Source organism: Cryptomeria japonica, chromosome 7 (assembly GCF_030272615.1).
Source record: "Cryptomeria japonica chromosome 7, Sugi_1.0, whole genome shotgun sequence".
NCBI lineage: Eukaryota > Viridiplantae > Streptophyta > Pinopsida > Cupressales > Cupressaceae > Cryptomeria > Cryptomeria japonica.
Window position 1 is genome coordinate 392,759,843 of NC_081411.1, and position 20,327 is coordinate 392,780,169.

A 20,327-nucleotide genomic window follows, 5' to 3' on the forward strand; every position below is an offset into this window, starting at 1 on the left:
TTATTTGAATTAGAAGGGGAAACTCCCTTGTAACAAAATACAAAACAAAGCCCTTGAACTTAAGAAAACACTAGTTTTTTACAATATGTACAAGTTAAATTTTGGGGTTATGGACATTTATTGCACACAAACTAAAGAAATTGCCTATCTTTTGTCTTAGGCTTGGACACAAGGCTAGTTTTGTATGTCATCTCAAAATAGCCAATCTCTAAATAGCTATTCTAAAAATAGATTATTCAGAATTTGGTTATCTCTTAAAAAATAGTGATAGCTAAAACTAGTAGAGGCTATGAATGGCTTGGGATAAAAATTGCATAATTGACACTTGGCTTCAGGCATTGGTTTTGGTGAAGCTCCTCCATTCTGATCATGGTGGATCCACTGGAGAAGATATGAAACTTTAATGACCATTTTATGACCCAACAAGCAATCCAGGTGACTTGAATTTGACTCCATTCTTAGTAACAAGTGTAATTGAAAGGAAATACAAGAGCAAGGAAAGTAAAACAAAATCCAAGCAAGTTTATTGATGAAGTAAATGTTACCAAGAGAAATGCAGAAACTTTGGATCAATCACCCAAATGTGAAGAAGGAGGCACAAAAACTTTTGAAAGGGGAAAAAAAAGAAAAACCCCTTGTGTTATTATGAATGAGGCAATGCCTAAAATGAGAGAGAGAGAGAGAGGGAGCAAGAAGCTCCTTACAATATTGTCATTAAGAAGAAATGAGAAAGGAGACATCTCTTAAATAGAGATGAGGAGAGGAGTTACAAAGTAACTCCCAAATCTATGAATGCCACCATTCATAAAATGTGTGTGCCATGTGTCCACATCCTCTTAAGGAGGAAATCTAATATTCCTTAATAAAAGAAAATAAAAGAAGTGACTTGTCCTCACACATGTACTAGAGGACAAATTACATGTAGAGATTCCAAAGGAATATCCCAAATTAAATACAAATAAACCTAAGCCAAGTAAAGATTAAATATTCTAACACCCCCCCTTAAGCTTTACTTGGGGAGTTTACATCAAACCCTTCAATGGGTTGCAATCCAAGATTTTTACAATGAAATTGGAACTTTTCTTTACAAAGTGGCTTGGTCAAAATATCCGCAACTTGGTCTCCTCCCTTGCAATAGAGGAGTGAAACTTACTTGTCTTCAATTTGTTCTCTAATAAAGTGGTATTGGAGAGCAATTTGTTTGATCCTTGCATGGAAAAATGGATTTTTAGCCAAGGCAATGGCACTTTGGTTGTCACAATACAATGGAGTTGGTTCGTGTTGAGGTAGACCCAAATCTCCAAGTAGTCTTCTAAGCCACAAGGCTTCTTTGGAAGCATTAGTGCATCCTTTGTACTCAACTTCAGTGGATCCAAGGGAGGTAGATTGTTGCTTTTTACTATTCCAAGAAATTGCTCCTGAACCAACAAAAAAACAATAACCACAAGCGGATTTCCCATCATTGGGATCTCCACCTAGATCGGAATCAGTAAAACCGTTTAAAGTAAAATCAGAATTTGCATCATAAAACAAACCTACATTAATAGTTCCTTTAATAGATCTTAAAATTCTTTTAGCAACTTTAAAGTGTGTTTGTTGAGGTTTAGACATGAATCTTGAAACCAAACCAACACTATAAGCAATATTTGGCCTAGTAAGAGTTAAATAATTCAAACTTCCAACTAATTGTCTATACAAAGTAGGATCAACAAGTGGAGTTTGCATATCAAGCATTAACTTAGTGCCTAATTCAATAGGAATTGAAACATGGTTAGCGTCAAGCTTGAAAAACTCGGATTTTGCAATAACTCGGCAAGGCCAAAAATTTTTAAAAACTCGGGCCTCGCCAAAACTCGGCGAAAAACTCGGCAAAACTCGGCAACTTTATCGAACATTTGAAAATACATTTTTTTTTTATATATAATTCAAAAACACACATTTACACCAAATTTGTATAACATATATGATTTCCATGATATATAAATCAAATTTTTTTGGTAATACATAGCAACAAATGCAAGTATCATAGCATAAACCAAAAACCAAGTGTAACATATGAATAAGAGTTCAATACATATCAACGTATCATAGTGACAGTCTCATAGAGTTATAGAGTCATAGACCACAAAACAAGAACCTCTGAAATTCTGATTACATATCAAGTTCAAAGTTTGGTATCAATGAAAATAAGAAATCATAAATTGCGTCTACGACTAAAGCTCAAAACAGATTGTGGCCGCTGGGTGGGTGGTGCTGAAGTAGTGGCAACATCCTCAACACTAACAGGTGCCTCTGCTGCATGATCAACCTCCTGCTCCTCCTCACGTGCTGCCACTTCCGCATCCCATTCCTCTCCTGCCCTCTCCAACTCACTCAGCTGCTCATTAGTAAGGAATGGATCCAAATCATTATCAACATCATCAGGAGAAGCAACCCATTCTGTTGCATATGGATCAATGTCATCCAAGTCAAGTGCTTCATGTGAATCTTGCCCTAGCACCTTCTTCTCATGTAATCGAATGTTGTACCGCACATAGACAAGATCATTCAAGCGTTGTTGAGTCAACCTATTGCGCTTTTTTGTGTGGATGTTTTCAAAAACACTCCAGTTGTGCTCACAACCAGAAGCACTACAAGGCTGTGATAATATGCGGATGGCAAGCTTTTGAAGATTAGGCGTTGTGGCACCATAATCTTCCCACCACAAATCTGCAAGGATACAAAATGTGATTTATAACTTGTAAAGATTTCAATAATCTTAAAGAGAGAAATAAATGGTAAAAATTAAACATATGTTTTTTTTTACCTGGTCGTAAGGTGGCTCTCCTACGTTTGCAATCAGGTGAAGAAAACAATTCCCCTAAGGCCTTCTTATAACTCTACAACTCATCAAGTATCAGGTCTCGAAGGATCTCATCATCAACTAATCTCCGAATGCATGTGTCAAGGCCAATTCTAACCTCTGCGTCTGCTCTGAAACTCGGAGAGTAAAAAAACTTGGGATTCAAGAAGTAGGCAGCAGCATGAATATGTTGGTGGAGTTGATGGTTCCACCTCCGATCAATTATGCGCCATATGGGTTCATACTTGGTCTTGTTTGACCCATACAAGTGTTGAATCGCCTCTTTGGCCTTATCCATGGCCTCATATAGATACCCCATGGAGTTATGATCCCCATCCACTATTCGTAGCACCCTCACCAACGGTTCCGACACCTAGATATAAAAAATCTAACAAAATCAGCAGATTGAAATATTAGAAAATTAAATAATAAATCATCAATTAAAGTTTCAAAACTTACATTGATGATCTCCTCCACTATCTTGGCAAAATTAGTATCAAAAATGGCAATCACAACCTTCTCTGCTTTAGGCTTTGTAGCATAAGGACTCCCCAACCATCTTTCACTCACGAACATCCGCTTCAGGTTGGGCAATGTAGCAAGTATGCTCTGCAAGGTGAGGAAATTGGTAGCAAAGCGTGTGACCCCCGACCGCACAAGATCCTTACCTTCAGTGTGCTCTCTCATAAGATTCAGGACCCATGTGTGATTGTAGATGTATTTGGTGATATTCCTTCCATCTTCAACCACTTTCTTTACCCAACTTAGTTTCCCTATGTCCTCAAGGAGCAAGTCAAGACAATGGGCAGCACAAGGGCTCCAAAATAATGTCGGATGTCTAGCCATTAGAAGTTTGCCGGCTGCCACATATGCAGCTGCATTATCAGTCACAACTTGGATGACATTCTGCACTCCCACATCCATCACCACTTCATCCAACATGTTGCACAAGGTCTCTGCATTCTTCACTTCATTGGAGGCATCAATTGATTTTAAAAATACTAACTGTCCTCCTGAAGCAACTAGAAAGTTGATGAGTGTCCTATTCCTACCATCTGTCCATCCATCAGAAAGAATGGTGCAACCATTCTTTTCCCAAATAGTCCTTTGCTCTTCCACTAATGCATGAGTGTTTTGGACCTCATCCTGCAATAACGGTCCACTTACCTCGTAACGGCTTGGGGATTTGAACCCCTTACCTGCCACAGTCAACGCGGTGACCAATTGGTCCCAAGATGGACTAGAAATAGCATTGAACGGAACATCGTTGTAGATAAAAAATCTAGCACACGCCACCTTGGCTTGTTGGTGAGCCTCTTTATTCCATGCAGTGCCAAGCAATCCAGGTTGTGCACCAGGAGTGTTACGTGGAATAAAGAAGTTTTCCATGTTGCTGTCCAAAGTTCCCTTTGCTCGTATCCGTGGCCCAAGGGAAGAACCAGATGTCCCCACATCTGTATGTGACCCCATGGAACTCAAATCTGCCCTTGGGGCTGCCATTGCCTCTGCTGTTCTCTTTTTTGTTGCCTTCCTTTGATCATATGCTTCAAGCGTTGCTATTGCATCTCTCGTAGCCTCTTCAGTACATTCCGTACAGCTTGTGGTATCTCGGCATTGAATTTTTGCAAGGTGATATTTGAACCTATTAATGCCACCTTTTACAATTTTTTTGCAATGGTTGCAAAAAACATCTCCTCGTTTTGGACCTGGTCTCCCATGTTTCCAACAAGGGTCTCTCTTTTTGCCACCAACTTTAACTGTAGAAGCTGAATCCATTTTCTTTCAAAAAGATGTGGAAAAGAACCTAGCAAAAGAGAGGCAACATTTAGAGATAAATAACATTGTTACCAAAAAAAATCACGAACATCCAAAAATTACAATGACTGTATAACTTTATTTTATTTACAGTCATCTATTAATAGATGACTATCTAAAATTAAAATTTTTAATTGGTTGTGTATTTTTTTAAGTTTTTAACTTCAAATTTAAATTTAAATGAAATACTTTAATACACATTGACATTACACAGTTGACAGTCATTTCAAATGACTATGAGTATTTCACAATTGACTGTGTAATACACAGTCATTAATTACAATGTACATTAATGATTAATGTATTACACAGTCATCAGTCATTTGAAAATGACTATGTATTACACAGTCATTTCAAATGACCGTGTATTACACAGTCATCAGTCATTTGAAAATGACTGTGTATTACACAGTCATCAGTCATTTGAAATTTTGAAATGACTGTAATGACTGTGTATTACACAGTCATTTCAAATGACTGATGACTGTGTAATACACAGTCATTTGAAAATGAATGTGTATTACACAGTCATTTGAAATGACTGTGACTGTGTAATACACAGTCATTTGAAATGACTGTGACTGTGTAATGATGACTGTGTAATACACAGTCATTTGAAAATTTGAAATGACTGTGTATTACACAGTCATTTGAAAATTGAAATGACTGTGACTGTGTAATGATGACTGTGTAATACACAGTCATTTGAAAATTTGAAATGACTGTGTATTACACAGTCATTTGAAATGACTGTGACTGTGTAATACACAATCATTTTCAAATGACTGTGTATTACACAGTCATTTCAAATGACTGATGACTGTGTAATACACAGTCATTTGAAAATTTGAAATGACTGTGTATTACACAGTCATTTGAAATGACTGTGACTGAGTCATCAGTCATTTGAAATGACTGTGTCATGTCCCCTTTCTAGAGTGGACATCGGAGACGGAGGAGTTGGCCTATCATTGGAGTCTCGTAGGCTAGCAGAGGTTGATTGGGACTCATTCAGTGCATATAGTGATTGGATTTTGGCTTTACAGGCAGTTTGGAGCCAGTTTGGAGCAGTTCCTAGATTTTAGGGGGTATCCCTAAATTTTAGGAGGTCGTGACAGTTGCCAGTCTTGAGGTTATTCATGACCTTTTAGATGGTTTCAGTTTCAAAGAGATTGGGCTTGTTTCCTAAATTTTAGGAACATCCCTAGATTTTAGGGATGAGACTACCAGTGAATCCTTGATTTCCGACTTCAGTCACAGACAGGTGACAGGATGATTTTAGGGTTTGTAATGTCAGTTGGGCATTTTGTGGCTATTTGGGTTATATTTTTAATATTTCCTAAGTTAGCGTTTAATAATTAAATAAGGCTAAGTTGTTAGCCATTTTGGAGTAATAAGGGGATTTTTGGTCTCATCTGGATGCGCATCCTATTGTGTGATAGCTCGTTGGAAAGATCTTGAAATTCTTTAAATCTTTCTCTTTGGTCTCAGGGCAATTCAGTGAGCGGATTTCTGTCTATGGGGAAAAAGGTCATTTTCTAGTAACATGACCACTTTAAAATAAGAAATTATAACATTTCCACTAGACCACACCACTTGGAGACAATTAGGGTTCGATTTGCAATTGAGAGGGGTTATAAGGGGATAGGAGCTTCATTCTATGACTATCTTTTACACATTTTACATCTTGGATTTGAGATTTGGCTCTGGAAGAGCTTTTCAGCATCTGGGACGCCAACCCCAATGCCTTGCCTGTTTGGGACGTAGCCCCCAATACAGTGGTTTGGATTTGTTTGCAGCTATTAGCATCTTGGAGATTGTACGGCATTCTTTCTGGAGGTTCAGCAATTCTGATAGAGTTCAGCGTGGGGTTTGGGGTTTCTAACCAGTTGGGTGTACTTGGCAACCATACGGCTGTACCTGGCAGCCACTTTCCTTCCCACGTGCAGCACTTGGAGGGCTGGAATCTTGCCACAACTTCATTCCTAGTTATGTTACTCTTTCAGCATCCAGGTTGGAATTATTCCTGATTGTAATCTTCCTGAAATTATTGGAAATCTTCATCTGGTCAAATATTTGATTTTATATTCAGAAATCTGCCTTGAATCGAATTTGTTTTGGCTGTATATGAACTTCATTTTCAGTACTTTGTTCATGTACTTGTACTTCATTATTTACTTGTTGAAAAATCATCAAAATACAAAAAGAATTCAACCCTTCTGCAACTTCTGTCTATTTCTGAAAGAAAATATTAATAAGCAGGAAAAATCAATTTAAATAAATAAAAATTACAGCAGATTGGTAAAAGAGATCCATCAGGGATCTTTCAGACTGTGTAATACACAGTCATTTTCAAATGACTGTGTATTACACAGTCATTTCAAATGACTGATGACTGTGTAATACACAGTCATTTGAAATGACTGTAATTACTAATGATTGTGTATTACACAGTCATTTGAAATGACTGTGACTGTGTAATACACAGTCATTTTCAAATGACTGTGACTGTGTAATGAATCTAATGATGACTGTGTAATACACAGTCATTTGAAATGACTAAGACTGTGTATTTCAAATGACTGTGTATTAAACAGTCATTTCAAATGACTGTGTATTATACAGTGACACAGTCATTCGATTAAAATTTAAAATGACTGTGAATTCGAAATAAAACAATACAAAAAGATACCTGGTCGTGCGTGCAAATGCAAACAATACACAGTCATTTTGACTGTGTAATACACAATCATTTCAAATGACTGTGTATTACACAGTCATTCGATTAAAATTTAAAATGACTATGAATTCGAAATAAAACAATACAAAAAGATCATGAATAAACAAGTAAAAACTTGGTCGCGCGTGCAAATGCAAACCCTACTGGAAATCGCGTGAAGTTTTTTGCCTTCCCGAGTCGCGCGAGCCGCGAAATGGAATAAAGACTTAGGTTTTTTTTTTGCCTGCGACTTAAGTCGCGTTTTTCTCGCATTTTGTGCTGCGTTTCGGGCGGGTTTTGGCGATTAACGGCGAGTATTTGCCAAAAAAATCGCGGCGACTATATGAAAAAATCGCGCCGAGTATTTCCGCGATTAACTCGCGCGGCATTATGGATCGCGATTACTCACGAGTTTTTTAATGGCTCGCCGAGTTTTGCAAGCTTGGTTAGCGTCATTCATTTTAAACTTATCTATGAGTTCTTGAGCATATTTACTTTGAGATAAGAAAATTCCTTGAGAGGTTTGCCAAATTTGCATTCCTAAGAAATAATGTAAAAGACCTAAATCAGTCATTTGAAATTTTTGATTGAGTTGAAACTTAATTTCAGAAATCAAATTATTGGAACTTGAAGTTAGAATTAAATCATCTACATATAAAATAATAATCACAATGTCATCTTCATTATGTTAAATATACAAATTTGGATCATTTTTACTTCTAATGAAACCTTGAGAAAGAAAGAATGCATTAATCTTAGAATACCATTCCCTAGGACATTGCTTCAAACCATAAATTGATTTCTTTAACTTGCAAACTAAATGTTCATTACCTTCCTTAACAAAATTAGGAGGTTGAGACATAAATTTTCTATGTAAATCACCATTAAGAAAAACACTTTTAACATACATTTGGTGAATAGGCCAATTCATTCTAGAAGCTAAAGCAAGCACAAGTTTAATTGTAGGCATTTTAGCAATAGGAGCAAAAGTTTCAGTATAATCTAAGCCTTCAATTTGAGAAAAACCTCTAGCAACTAATCTAGCTTTAAATTTACTAACTTGATTATTAGCATTTAATTTAGTTTTATAAAGCCACTTGCAAGAAACAAGATTTTTACCACAAGGCAAGGGAACTGTTGGTGTTGGAAATAAGCCACACCCGGACCGACGATGGACTGGTCCAAGAGGGGCTAGTAGCTTAATGGTAGAGCACTCCAGCAGTGTATGGAAGGTCCTAGGTTCGAGTCCTAGGTGGTCCATGTCTCAACATGGTATTAGAGCCAGGTCCAGGCTAGGAGCCCCAAGCACACGAGAGATGTCGCTTAAGGGGGGGTGTTGGTGTTGGAAATAAGCCACACCTGGACGGACGATGGACTGGTCCAAGAGGGGCCAGTAGCTTAGTGGTAGAGCACTCCAGCAGCATATGGAAGGTCCTAGGTTCGAGTCCTAGCTGGTCCATGTCTCAACAAGAACTAAATTCCAAGTTTGGTTAAAGTATCATATTCTTCGTTCATTGCCTTTTGCCAATGTGGTTGATTTTTAGCTTGATCAAAAGTTTTAGGATCATTAGAATTCATAATAGTAGACATTAAAACATAATTACAATAATTAACTCTTCTAGCTTGAAGTCTATCCATTCTAGCTAAGTATTCATCACTATCTTGAATTAAAGATTTAAACCATTTAGATCTTCTTTTAGAAGTAATGGATTCATCACTAGAAGAAGAGTCATGAGCAGTAGAGTTATTATTATCATCATCACTATCACTAGAAGGAATAGAAAGAGATGCATTAGGAGTAGGGTTAAGAAAAGGAGGTTGGTCTTCCACAAGCACAACTTTGTTGTTAGCAAGTTCATCATCCTCCACTTTAGAACAATCATGAATGCCTTTTTCTGCAATGCAAACATCTCTTGCAACTTTTATCTTGTTAGTAATAGGATTGTAAACTCTATAACCTTTAGTATTTTCATCATAACCAACAAAAATAAAAGGAGAAGATTTAGCATCTAATTTTTGTCTTTTCTCCTTAGGTTTGTGAACATAAGCCGTGGAACCAAAAAATCTTAAATTCTGCAAATTGGGCTTTCTACCAGACCAAGCTTCTTCAAGAGTTTTATCCTTTAAGGCTTTGGTAGGTGTTCTATTAATTAAATAAGTTGCACAAGACATAGCTTCAGCCCAAAACTTGTAATCCATATTTTTTGCATGCAATAAACATCTAGCCATTTCAATAATGGTGCTATGCTTCCGTTCTGCCACACCATTTTGTTGTGGTGTATAAGGAATGGTAAGCTCATGTTTAATTCCAAAAGATTTCAAATAAGCATTAAATGCATTATTAACATGTTTTCTTCCATTGTCAGTACGAAGAATCTTAATTTTAGAACCAGATTGCCTTTCTACAAACATATGAAATTTAGTAAACTTTGAATCTTGGATGGAGGGATTCTCCATGGAACCCAAGAGATCACTATGAACTAGATGCAATTTAGTATATGCCCTCCAAGATTGACCAAGAGGAAAGGGTTCCCTATGCATCTTACCACTCATGCAACCATTGCAAACAATTTGAGAAGGAACAATAGTAAACAATCCATCAACCATATTTGCTTTTTGCATCAATGAAATATAATCAGAATTGAGATGACCAAGTCTTTCATGCCATATAGTAAAATCAACAGTAGTAAGCAAGGAATACTTTGTAGGAGCAAATTCATAGAACTTGAATAAGTTATCAGTATCCATTTTAGTAGTAGCAATAACATGATTAGTTTTTGGATCAATAATATAACACATGCCCCTATTAAAGTTAATCTTATAATCTTGACAAAGTTTAGGAACTGAAAGCAAATTTGATTTTAATTAAGGAACATAAATAATATTATGTAATTTCCCATTAGGAACATTCACATCACCAATAGTTTCAACTTTGCAACTATGATTATTAGCTAATTGAACAGGGATATTGGAAGTATTAAGATGCAAAGATTCAAAACATTCTTTATAAGAAGTAACATGTTGAGATGCACCAGAATCAATAATCCACTCAAGTGGTTGAGAAACATTTTAAGTACATGTAAATGCATGATGAGATGAATTACCATTATTATTACCTTTCTTATAATGAGGTTTATGTTGTTGATTATTTTGATTATTTTGGTTCATGGGCTTTTTACCATTTTGCTTCTTAAAACAATTATTAGTAATATGTCCATCTTTCCCACAATATGTGCAATGGGGTCTTGTTTGAGAATTATTCTTTTGATTATTGTACGTATTATTATGAGAACTGTTATGATAGGATTTAGAATAAGATTGATAATTAGAAGATTTGTGATTATTATTATTATTGGATCTAAAATTATTATTATGATTTTGATTTTTAGACATAAAAGCATGTTCACTACTTTTAAGAGTACCAAATTGAATTAATTTAGCTTCCTCTTGACGTAATAAATTACGAAAAATATCATAAGTTAATTGAGTAGCTAAACTAGGAATAGCAAGTTAAGCATGAATATTCGTAATAAATAGCTGAAATTGACGAGGAAGACATTTTTTAAGAATAAGATGAATTAAACGTAAATCAGCTAGAGTAACTCCTAAACCAGTTAATTAACTATTAATAGAATCAAACTTTAATAAGAATTCATCAATGGTTTCAAAATCCGTATACCTGAGATCTTCGAGTTGATCTTGAAGCTGAATTTTCTGGGATTCATTGGAGCTATCATAAGTTGTTTTTAAAATTTCCCAATCTTCATACACTTTTGTACAATTTCCAATTAGAACATACAAATCAGGAACCATTGAAATACCAATTAAACCAAGTGCTTCCTCATTTTGAGCCTTCCATCTGTCTTGGTCAGCTTGAAGAGCAGTTGTAGCGGACTCTGAACTGTTATCAATAGCAACATCCAAAATGTGCTTGAAACGAAAAATAAAGGAAATATTTGTTTTCCATGAATGATAATTAGAACTATTTAATTTAATTTCCGGATTTAAAGTAGACATGATAACTAAATAATTGTGAATAAATAATGGTTAGTAAAAAAATTACCCCCTTTGATTAAAAAAGAAAAAATTACCCTCCTTGATTATTAATAGAACTAAATTTCAAAAATAACTTTTTTTTTTAAAACTATTTATCAAGAAATATTAACTTCAAAATTTTTTTAATAACAAATTTTGAATTGTTTTTTTTAATAAAACAAATTGTATATTAAAAAAACTTTTATTAAAAAGACTAAATTATAAAACTTTGTAAAAAACAACTTTATAAACTTTTTAAAGTTTTAGTATTAAATTAACTTTATTATACATAAATTTTTAAAAACTTTTTAAAGAAACTTTTTATTTATAACTTTTTAAACTTGAAGATACGCATGAATAAGAAAAGAGATTCAAACTCTTTATAAAGATTACTCCTAAATTTGATTGAAATAAATTTTTTAATATATCGATAATGATTTTAAATTTTAAAACTAGAATAAACGTGAAGATGATATAAGCTTAAAACGTTACAAATAATACAGTGCAGAAATAAAATGTTACAAAGATGTTATAAAATGATAGCCAAAAGGGAGTAGAAATGGAACACGACAAAGGCATTATGAGCAGGGTGCAGAAGCAGCAGGAACCGGAGGAAGAGGGAACACGATTGGCAGGAGAACTGCCAAATATTATAGAAGAGACGTTACAACAATGAAAGCCTTTGAAAGCACTTTTATTTCTTAAACAAAGAACCATACAGCAGATAAAGATACAAAAACTGAGAATGTAGGAACACGAAACAACATATAAAGAAAATAAATTTGTAGGTTAAGGGAGATAGCTCTGGCTAACAACTGAAATAATATATATCTTTCTTAACAAAAAGAATAAACAACAATAGATACTAAAGAAACAATCAGAATGGCACAAAATACAACCTCTCAACTTGTTTTGAACTAATAACAAATTTAAGAAATAAGTGAAGAAAGTATTGGTAATAAACAAATACAATACTTGCAGAAAATGTTAGACTCTAAAATTTTTGAAAATACATAGAAATTAAATGAAGTAGCAATATGAAATTTCTATTTATTCAAAAATCTGCAATTGAAATGTTAAAACGTGCAAGCAAATTAGAGAAACAACTGAATAATGCAAAAATTTTTGGCAGCAAGTCTTCCAAAACTGATAAATATAAATTATAGAATGTAGGAAAAGAGGTTAGAAATTGAGTTTTGGCGGCAAGCCTTCCAAAACCACAATTTTAAACCAGAAAGAAGAAATTTTGGCGGCAAGCCTTCCGAAGCTTTAAAAAAAACAAAATTAGAATCTAAGAAGATTAAACCTGCATGAAAACTTGTTAACAAGTTTGAAAAAAAAAATTAAAACTGAAACCAAAACCTGCACAATAGAAAATATTAGAAAAAGAACTTCTCCTCTCAAGAATGCCTCCAACAAGGTGAACTCCACAGAATGGTAACCTTCATCAATCTCAACTTGAAACAAGGATTAGAAACCTGCTCTGATACCATGAAAGGAAATACAAGAGCAAGGAAAGAAAAACAAAATCCAAGTAATGCTACCAAGAGAAATGCAGAAACTTTGGAGCAATCACCCAAATGTGAAGGAGTCACAAAAACTTTTGAAAGGGGAAAAGCAAAGAAAAACCCCTTGTGTTATTATGAATGAGGCAATGCCTAAAATGAGAGAGAGAGAGAGGGAGCAAGAAGCTTTTTACAATATTGTCATTAAGAAGAAATGAGAAAGGAGACATCTCTTAAATAGAGATGAGGAGAGGAGTTACAAAGTAACTCCCAAATCTATGAATGCCACCATTCATAAAATGTGTGCGCCATGTGTCCACATCCTCTTAAGGAGGAAATCTAATATTCCTTAATAAAAGAAAATAAAAGAAATGACTTGTCCTCACACATGTACTAGAGGACAAATTACATGTAGGGATTCCAAAAGAATATCCCAAATTAAATACAAATAAATCTAAGCCGAGTAAAGATTAAATATTTTAATAGTAATTCACTGTTTGGTGCCTTGAATTCTATGCATAAATCATCCATCTTGAAGTTTTGCATGAAAATTGCTTTGGATGCTGGAAGAATGGAGACAAGTGTTGATCCTTGGATAATTGTGATGAAGCTTGAAGAGTCTACTGCAAGGATGCTAACAAACTTATCCCAATGGCATATTTAAGTGTTCTAAAGAAGAAAGATTGACTTTAACATACAAGAGATGTGATTTTTAACCTTCACTCATGTCTTCTAGTTGCTTTTTTGAATTCAACACCTCTTAGGCATTCCTAGGCCACATGAAAACACTTATCTTCCATTTTTCCATTGACCAGTTAACACACGTCTGTAGGGTGCACCTGGGATCATAGAGGTCACTTTGTCTAATTTCATCTTGACATTTTGACATTGGAAGGTCTAGGGGCATTCTCAAGGTCATCAATGCACTTATGATGTTCACTTGACATTGTGATATTTAAGTCATAATGGGTGCCATCCTTCACTTAAGTGCACTTTTGACATATTTTTAAGCTGTCAATTTGACATCCAAGATTTCATGGGAACACTTTTTCTTTTAATCTTGCATAGACAATTGACCTTTACGTCATTTTGGGCACTAAAGAGAGGTAGAATGTTACTTTTTCATGTTTTCACATTGACATTTAAGTAATGAGAATGTGGCCTGAGCTTCTTGGAGCCACTTTTTGATCTAATTCACTTTGACAATTTTGACACTTAAGTCATCCTTGGTGTCCCTAGTCACTTAAATGTAAAAAGTTACATTTTTGTTCTAATTTGATGTTGAGTTTTAATTGAAAAAGTGCATGTTTGTTCTAATTCTTTATTTATATTTGCCTTTTTCATTCTAATTTGATGTTGTGTTTGGTCACTTAGCTGAAGAAGTGCATTTTTATTCTAATTCTTCATTAATTAATATTTGACAATTAAGTGAAAAAATGCTTTCAAGGTCACTTAAGTGATCTTTTATTTCTTTGACATTGAAAAGTCAAGCACTTTATGAGTGAAGTTTTTTGCCTTTTAACATGACATTGGACTTCTTGTAGGTGCACCCAAGTTTCTTGAAGATATTTTTAAGTATTTTTGTCCTCCATTATGACTTTCTCTTTCTTTGGCTTGTTCTAGGCCACTACACACCTTTTCTTGACTTGAAATTGCCCTTGGTTACTTTTCCTTCGTGAAGATGAGTCTCTGAAACCCTCATGACCATTCCTTTTGACTTTAACTCTTATCGCTATTCCTCATTTATATTTGTATGTTGGTCTTGTCCAATGTACTCAAAATGCTCTTTTTGTAATACCTACAAAAGCATTACCTTAAATTGATAACAACACTAACAATTAAAAGGAACAAGGAGATAGAATCGACTCACAAATGAGAAACAACTGATTTGTGGTTTAAACTCAACATAATGGAATATGGTTTAAACTCAAAATACCCATTTGGTTAGCCAAAATTTCCACAATATCTGGATCACGAAATTCAAGCGGGAGCCCTGGGAGAGTAATCTAAAAAGGCACATCCATAGCATCAAAACACTCTTCTGATCGCTCCTCCCTATTAATTTTAATGAGTCCTTCAAATTTCAAAAAACTTGACTCATTTTGGCGAGAAATTGGAGACAAAAACCTAAGAGGCTAAGACACAACCCTAAAAAGCAATAAAGTGGGGGTCCCCATTTGCAATGGGGTGATGTGTGAAAACATCACAAGTAGTCCCTAGGGAGGATTGTTGGTAACAATATTGAGGTCGATCCTCCCCAATATTGCCCCAAAGCTGGGAAGGGGGCCTAACCCCACCTTGCTGCTCATAAGCCACTTAGAGCCAGGATGGGGGCCTAACCTCACCTTTTTGCTTGTAAAGGCTATTCAGGGCCGAGAAGGGGGCCTAACCCCACCTTGCTGCCGATGAATCCTAGCCCTACATGTAGACATACCTGCATTATTCCCATGAACTCACAATGCAATTGCCAAGGAGTGATAAGATGATAAAAATATACCTCTTTGATATCAACAAGTAATGGATAATCCTTGTTAGGATTAAATCTCCAGATTCATTGTTTTGCATTTACTTAGAATGAATTCTATATCTTAGTTCTACTCTTACTGGGTGACTTATTCCAATAGATAAATTGCCCCTTAGCTGATTAATAGATATATGATATTATTCCTTGATTGATTGCTAGATTTGATTGCTAATGTTATGACCAATTTTCTCTTTGATGATGATCGATGTTGATTACTTGAGTGCTGGAGTGGAATTCTTTTCCTTCCTTTGATGCAGATGTAATTCTCCTTGATTGCTGCTTGATGCCCTCCTCCATCATGGTATTCCATCTTTTATATCTTCATGTTTCTTTGAAGAGAAACCTTTGGAGGATTGTTGACCCTTAGGTGTGGTCATACCCTTTCACAATGATGTCCCTTCAAGTCGGATTTCTAAATGTTATTTCTTTAAAACCTACCACTGCTTTATTTATTCTTAATCGCTGCTTCCGGGGCCTTAATCGCTGTTTTAAATAATGAGGCCTCTCCCTTGGAGATAATCACACCTTTAAATACACATCCTATGTCCTGATACAAAAGGGAGTCGGCCTTGAGGTAGTATATATAAATTTAAATTTAGCTCATACAGTTTGGCCATAATACATGTTCATTTGATTTTATTCACCTTTGTTTTGAGTCGGCCCTTTTTGGGAATTTTGTTGTTTTAGGAATTATTAATACTTATCTTAGTCGGCCCTCTATATTATTAATCCTTCAGTCTGCTATTAATAGTGGTTGCGATCTGGTTTAGTGGCATGACACTTCACCACTTTCTTGTCCAAAATTGTCGTAGGTTGCTTTTATGTCTCTTGGCAATTACTACTCCCATTCAATGATCTGAACTTTACTCGTTTCAGATACTTGGACTGTTTGTTCTTCACCTTTGTAAGGGTATAGATCTGTAACATTGAAGATAGGAGAAATTCCAATGCCTTTTGGAAGTTCTATCTTATATGCATGGCTAGAAAATCTCCTTGGAACTCTACAAGGACTAATTTTCTTAACTTTCAACTGGTTGTACTCCCCCTTTGGAAATCTTTCTTTTTTGAGATGAACAAAAACAAGATCACCAATATTTAAACTGACCTCTTTCCTCTTTTGATTAGCTCTCTTCTTGTACTTGACAGTGTTCTCTTCAAGCTTCTTTTTCACCTATTCATGCAACTCTTGCATTTCACTTGCAAATTCTTCACCATCAGCACTTCTTGTCTCCATTTTACCTAAATTCCTTAGCTCATACCTTCCTCTAGGATGCATACCATACATGATTTGAAAATTACTTATTCCCGTACTTCTATTAGTTTGGTCATTGTATGCAAATTTTGCTTGTGCAAGCACCAAATCCCACTGTTTTGGATTCAAACTCATCAAGCTTCTCAAGATGTTTCCAAGGCTCATATTGACTACTTCTGCTTGACCATCAGTCTGGGGATGGTAAGCTGATATGAAACTTAAATTAGTGCCCAACCTCTTCCATAAAGTCCTCCAAAAGTGTCTTACAAATTTAGTGTTTCTATTAGAGACATATTGGCAATGTTAGTAGCATCACTTGTCTTTGTACGTGGAATAAAACGAGCCATCTTAGAGAACCTATTGACTACCACAAAGATTGAATCACGCCCCTTCTGAGTTCTTGGTAGACCAAGTACAAAGTCCATACTTACTGAATCCCATGCCTTGTTGGGGATTGGCAATGGCTGATACAAACTTCCATTTTGGCTGCTCCCTTTGTCATGTTGTCACACTTTACACCTCTCTACAAATCTCTTAACATCATTGCTCATACTTGGTCAATAATAGTGTGCACTAATTGAGCTAGTGTCTTGTGTTGCCCAATATGTCCTGCCAAGCTGCCACTATGTTTCTCCTTCAGCAAGTTTTGTCTCATGGAACTTCTTGGAATACAAAGCTGGCTGCCCTTGAAGAGTAGACCCTCTTGTATCATGAAATCATCCAAGGACTTCTATGCTTGTTAAGAGGATTCATACATGCTTCATATGCCTCCTTGAAGTCTACATCTTCCTTGTACATCTCCTTTAAGTTATCAAATCCCAATATGCTTGCTTGAGACTCCTGCATGATCAAACTCCTCCTACTCAAAGCATCTGCAACTTTGTTACATTGACCACTCTTATGCTTGATAACAAAAGTAAAACTCTGCGAAAATTCAATCCATTTGACATGTCTTTGGCTCTATTTATGTTGACTAGTATAAACTGTAAAGCATGATTTCCTGTGAACAAAACAAACTCCTTAGGCATGAAATAATGCCTCCATTTCTTCAAAGCTTGTATGATGGCATAAAACTCCTGATCATATACTGAATACCTCTTCTTTGCATCATTAAGCTTTTCACTGAAGTAAGCAATAGGGTTTCTATCTTGACTCAAAACAGCACCTATAGCAGTCCCACTAGCATCATATTCAACTTGAAAAAGATGAGTAAAATCAGGTAAAGACAAGATAGGTTCCTCTATTACTTCTTCTTAAGCATCTGAAAACTTTTGTCACAGATGAGTGTAAAAGAGCAACTAAAAGAGCAAATGGCAAACACAACAACTTCTTGAGATCTCAGAGACCTGGAGCAGTGCATGAACAAATTGCTCGTGCAATGACCTGCTAGAAATAAATTGATCAAGTCCTTCCCAGAAGAGAATGCTAGGGTTCCTTCGTCATTGCATCTACTGCAGCTTTGATGCGATCAAGGCGGGTTTGAATGGTCAGCTCATCACTGATTGCTTTTCCCTGATCCGATGCAACTTTGCTGATTAGTATTTTGGAACTGCACTTTAAACCAACATTGCAGAGGTTTGTATCTGCCAATTTGTGCTTGAAAATTTTAAGGAGCACTTGATAATTCTGTGAAATGACCAAGAAGTTGAAAAGTTTATTAAAAATTGCCAACTTGGTATCCGCAACATTATAATGATACCTCTGCTTCATGGGATGCTGAGTATTGTAAACAGATATCCATTCTGTAGCCCGTACTTTCTTCTTTGGTTGTTCCTTGATCCCTTAGACATCTTAAAAAATGGTCAACCTCTACAGGCTGATTGCTATCCAATCACTCAATTGCCTTGTCTGTAGCCTTCTCGTCTGCCTGAACAAATGTTTGTATATCTGCTCCAAAGCAAATTGTATCGACCAACTTTGGCGACTTAACGCCTAAAGAGATGGCAAACTATCATTACCCAGCTTGTAGCATCTGAAAGGAGTGGTCTACCTGTAATTACAGAGCCAAATACCACTCTCAAGACTGAAACTTCATGCAAGAATACTCACGTCCTGCCTTAAACAGTTATGCACCTAGCTTGTATGTTCTTGGCGGCCAAAAGAAGAACAGAAAATATCAATGCTAAGATTGCTCTATGTTAACAGCCACATCATTTCCACAGCAACACTCTTTTCCAATCTGCTCTCTCTCGCTTGTCAGGTTCTGATACTAAAACTGGTGTAAGAAATTATTATTATTCAATCCAAACACCAAAATAATGGTGGAGATAGTGGCTCAAACTATGAGAGTTTTATATTCTCAAAACTTGTATTTCATTCAATCTGAGAACTCTCCTTGAATTGATGCTGAGTGCAAGGCTTCATTTATACATCAAAGAAAACTAACTCCAGCTTAAAACAGGTTCATTGAAATCCGCCCTTATTTTAGAAAAAAAATCCAAAGTAGTTACCCTACATGCTAAAATAAATAGATTTAGGCTTATTATGACTATTTGGAGGTTGTAAACAAATAACAAATTCCTCCACACACGTAACAATCTAGAAATATCTAGGATGCACCTGCATTGCTTTTGCACAGAAATAAATTTATATGGAGTCTAATGATGGCTTGTTCGTTTGCTCACTGCTGAACGTGGAAGGGAAGATTGAGAGGTCTTGTAGTTGATTTTGAGCCATATCTTCTGCTACAAGTCGTGGCACTCTCCCTTGCTGGACGTTGGAATATTTCCAAGGATTGTGAGCTATTTAGAAGTTGTGGGTCTGCCTTAATATTTCTGCCTGGACATGCCACAAGTTCTGTTCCAGATTTCAAGCATTATAGTTTCTATCATTCCATACAAGTCAGAACTATTTGCTGGAGTTTCCTGAGGACGTTGTGACTCCATAAAGCCTTATCCTGTAGCTGTTCATGCTTAGAAATTATATCTTTGCAATAAGTTTCACTCATGTGATGCTTCAGACTTTGGCAATGAATGGATATTTCTCTTTAATCTGTAAGTTACATGGGTTTGGAATGGGTTATGAGGTATTTGTTTGTTTGACCACTTGCAGTTTACGAATATGTTCTCTTCAACAGTTCATGAATGCACAGAAGAGCATATATATATATATATATACCAATACTGAATATTATTGTTTTTTTTTGCAGTGGTATCAGAGTCTTGATGCCTGTCAGCCTGGAGGGTTATAGGCAATAGTGACATGACACTTGGGAATGAGTAAATGCAGCCTTGTACACACCATTAAAACCTGAGAAAGAATAGATCAAACCCAAACATTGAAGAAACACCAATAATTAATCCATTTGCAAAAGGTGAAAGTGTTGAAATATACATGGGTGACTGAGTGCATAGAGACTACCAGAAATATTCAATGATTTGGCTAGAGGATATCATGAGTCATAGCAGAACATTGTTTAGTTGTGTACCATGATGGTTCAATATATTTTGGGTAGTAACAATAACAATAATAAGAGTGGTGGTAATAATGGTTGTAACAATGGCAATCGAAACAATGGTCATGGGGATGGTTTAGTTAACGACAGGATTGCAAATCAGCATGCTATGATTGGAACAACTAATTCTAGGCCTCTTATGCCTAACTTTCCGCCTAGAAACATCCACAGGTAAAAAATG

General features: G+C 35.7%; 1 protein-coding gene across 2 annotated transcripts in view; it reads left to right on the plus strand.

Annotated features, from left to right (window-relative positions):
* LOC131041843 (DNA topoisomerase 3-beta) overlaps window positions 1-20,327 on the plus strand; it is a 231,907-nt gene that overhangs the window by 54,956 nt on the left and 156,624 nt on the right. The gene's annotated exons all lie outside the window — the stretch shown is intronic.